The sequence below is a fragment of the Ictalurus furcatus genome, chromosome 19, assembly GCF_023375685.1.
Source record: "Ictalurus furcatus strain D&B chromosome 19, Billie_1.0, whole genome shotgun sequence".
NCBI classification, from domain to species: Eukaryota; Metazoa; Chordata; class Actinopteri; order Siluriformes; family Ictaluridae; genus Ictalurus; species Ictalurus furcatus.
Window position 1 is genome coordinate 15,819,925 of NC_071273.1, and position 4,313 is coordinate 15,824,237.

Consider the following 4,313-nt stretch of genomic DNA (forward strand, 5'->3'; position numbering starts at 1 on the left):
CGGAAGAAACCCCTGAAGCATGGGAGAACATGCAAAATCCACACACACAGGACAGAGGCAGTATTCAAATCTTCAACCCTGGAGGTGCGAGGCAAACACACCAACCACTAAGCCCCCGTGACACTCCCCCCCCCCCAATAATAATAAGCTTTTTTGCCTTTGTTTGTGGTATATAAACCAGTACTCTTGTTTTGTGCTTGTTTTGTGCTACCTGACTTCCAACTCTCTCTACCTGACTAATTAATATTCATATAGTGAAAACTAATCTTGCCAGACACGTCATTGAATAAATCTCAAAACGTTTTTGAATTTGTGGACTTTTTGAACTGACTGACTGACTGACTATCTATCTATCTATCTATCTATCTATCTATGATATGCTTTACAGATATTTGTAACTGCAAAACATGTTACAAAAATGTGTTGTAGTTTCATCTGCTCTCAATTAATGAGAACGTTTGGTGTGTTAAGACCTTTTTTAGACTGTATTTTTTTTCTTTTTTATTTTATGTCACAACTTTACAGAAAGCTGAGGCTACTAAAGTTTCAAGGACACCTCTGTACATTTTTATTTTGAAGTAGAAAGCCTACATCACGTACCAGTGAATAGTTCTGCAGTTCCAGTGTCAGTAGGTCACAGAATACCTCAGGCATTAATTATGCTGAGAATCAAGCTTCTTCATTAGCTGAGTCAGCTGTGTTCAAGAAAGAAAATAAATGTCCTGAATGTACATTATCATCAATGTGTGGCAATACATAAATACAGTATACTACTGATTATGTTTAGCCCTACATCTAATTAATCATATTAGATTCCATCTCATCCTGTTAGTCATTATAATGTCTCTTTTAAAACTGCAACAAATGTTTTATATTTAATCAAATCAATACATACAATGTGGTCAAATGTATTAAATATATTTAAGAGTACTTAAGGAACAGACTATGAATGCAGAATGACCACACACCTTCCTGTTTCAGATGATCAAGAGCATCTTAAGGCAATGATTGTGATTATGGTTGGAGCTAAAGTCTTCAGGAAGTTAGATCTCCAGGAACAGGGTTGGTGATCATTGAGCTACAGCATAAATCACAGGACATTCCTGTATATAAAATTAAACAAACGAATTGATTAAGCAGTATAGAAGATGGATGGATGGATGGATTAAACATTATTATATTATAGTGTATTTACTATTTAAATGGATATTTTTCTGTTAGTGCTTTAACATGCTGATTTTAATCATCTGTACATTTTAAAGCAATAAGGTGTTGGCACTATATTAAAACATTTACAATCAGGATATGTGGCAAGAAAGGGGGGGGCATTTTCAAGTCATTAATTAGTAGCTAAAAACCTCTGAGCATAAATTTATAGCTAATATTTAAAAAATATATTACTTCGAGGTACCATATGGCCCGATGACTTGGATTTTTTTTCAAACATAAGATTTATAACCATAGGCTTTAATGCATTGTATGTTGTTATATAGGGTAATATATATTTTCTCTATATTTTTACCTTCAGTACATGCATTTCTAATATTTTTTGTTTGTTTTAGGAAGTTTAGCAATATACATTCAACATTGTAGATATGACAGTAGATATGATAGGAAAAAATGCCATCTACTGGTAAAAACACGACATTGCACTTAGTAAATACACCTGTTTTTGCGGTGATGTCAATTCCTTTTGTTTATCCAAATTATTCAGTGTATGATGTAAGTTTATATTTATTCTATGTTATTTACTGAAAAACACGGAGTAAATGCAAAAGGACAGAAATTGTAATATGTAGTAGGTGACAGAGACTGGACTTCTTTGCTTGTGTTTTCTGGCCACATGTTTGTGGTGCTGTTCTTTACACACTGAGCTAAATTAAGTTATTATGGCAAAAATTATAAACCGTGGATGTTAATCATAAAATGTCCTCTACTGAAATGACAAGACAGATTCTCTTCTTTGTATAAAAGCATTGTGTATTATGCTGAAGGACAAAACGATGATCTTGAGCACACAGATATGTTCATGGTTTTGATAATAAAAGAGAAGGCTGAATAAAGTCCTCTGTGAAGGACACACAACATACTAACATGCTGTTATTAAAACATAGCTCCAGTACAGCAATTGGCCTCTCAAAGAGGATGTTGTTTAGTTGTTATTCCTCTTTCTTTATCATAAGAATACATGTATTTTACCTACTAAAATGCTGTGTTTGTTAGCTTTAACAGATTATGGATTGGTGGAAAAACATTAACATACACCTTGAAGGCCCTAAAGGCCCACTGGATGAACAAGCTTCTTGAATTTCATATTCTTTTCTAATTGAGTTAGGGTAAATTATTTAGGGAATTAAATAACCAGATGTACTTAAGAGAGGTATGCTCTGGACGTAAAGCAGATCTCTATGCATGTGGGAGTGTTCAGCAATCATTTACTGAACACACTGGCATGAAGGAAAGAGCAGAGTTCCACCATGTCAATCGTTTATTTAGATATTTTAACCACACCAAAACTGCTCACATGTCACCAGATGTTTCTGTTCCTTTGTTTGTGCCTTTGTGTCCTGGCATCTGTTTCATGAGAACTTGAGCGCAAAGCAAAAAAAAAAAAAAAACAAACTATTTTGGCATGAATTATAAAGACCTGATTTGCACAGACATTTATATGCACCATATTCATAAAAATATGTTGTTTTCCTTTTGATCTGATCAATTTATTACAAAGTTGCACAACACTTTTGTGACTAGTATGGTTTGAAACAGTAGTTTAGAAAATATGGTTGCAATTTTCTTTCGTCAGCTCATAGAATTTAATTAATATCGTGTCGTGACAGGGCTTTCTGACTGGCTCTTGAGGTGATGGGCCATTGCTAAAATTCAACAAGACATTGCGATGCTCTTTACTGAATGAAAAAAAAGATCACTATTTTTCTTTTTCACCACAATCCAGAAGAACTGAAGAGAAACAGATACCATTTATATAAGCTTCCAAATAGTGACAGCACAGCTAAAGTGCAGTTTTGGCTTTCAGACCTGTGGTCTAATACACCAGCAATGGCAGTTCATGGGATTTCTTTTCTCTGTCTGAGAAAATCTTCCAGAGTTTTCTCTTGACTGCTATGTTTTATAGTGCCATGGCCTGACCTGCAGTCAGAGACATTACTCACAAACCCCTTGGCTCAGAACACCAGCACTGAATATTATCTGCTCGAGTTGCCTCATCTCAAATAGAATTTGAAGTATAGATTCTCTAACATAATTAAGACATTGATGAGTTCAGAACGGCTTAGAGTGCGTGTGTGATGAAAGACGCATGGAGCCCAACCTATTTGCTTTACTAGAAGTGGAAAATCAAATGTGGTCCATTAAGGTGCAGCGTTTTGCTTTACATCAGTGTATTGGAAACCCCTAAAGATATGCATGAGACCTCCACTACTGAGCGCACTTTGATCTCAGTGTTAGAGCGAAAAAGCCTCATAAACGTGTCCACTCTTTGAAGCTTTATGATATTCCAGTAGGCCATCTCCACCTACAATTCCCTCCTGGCCTTTAAGTTTCAGAGCAAACAAGTTGGTGTTTGCAAAGAGCATCTTTAAAAGAGATGTTAAATGCATTTAACTTTGATTCTTTAACCTTCACCTCACTTTAAAAAACACAATATTTGCTACAGTTTGCTCATAGACCTTGCATCTGAACCTTGAGTAAAACTTTTTTTCACCTCATACTCTGAGAATGAGCTCAGATCGGGAAGTTTATGATATTGCAACTGCTATATCGTGCCACCAGGGGGAGCAATCTCACACACGGATGCAAGAGTGGGTGCAATAAGGAAATATGGTCAGGAATACAGGGAAGCGCTTTATATAGTTTTGTGTGGTGATGGCGACGAAGATGCTGCTTTCTCTGTGCTCCTTCTACACCGTGCCATACAATCATTTTTTCTATTACTGACATTTGCCAAACTCGTATGGATTATTGTGACAGATTATTGTTTTTCAGGTTTATTTCAATATAATTACTAGTGCTCCTTTTAGAAAATGCATGGGGGAAAAATGAAAGAGAGAAACTTATGTGCAGAATCCACATCATGGCATTATCTGTAAGTTTATTCGCTATTAAACAGTTTTATTCAGTTTGGTATACGGACATGCAAAGTTAAAAACAAAAACTTCAGGATTATATTTAGTTGAGTAGCCTATAATTAACATTACATAGTGTATGCACAGCAAATAATATGCTAATGCAGTTTTATGCATGCATTGAATGTGATTTTAGTGCAGCTTTAGTGCAACCAGCTGAGGTTGAATATA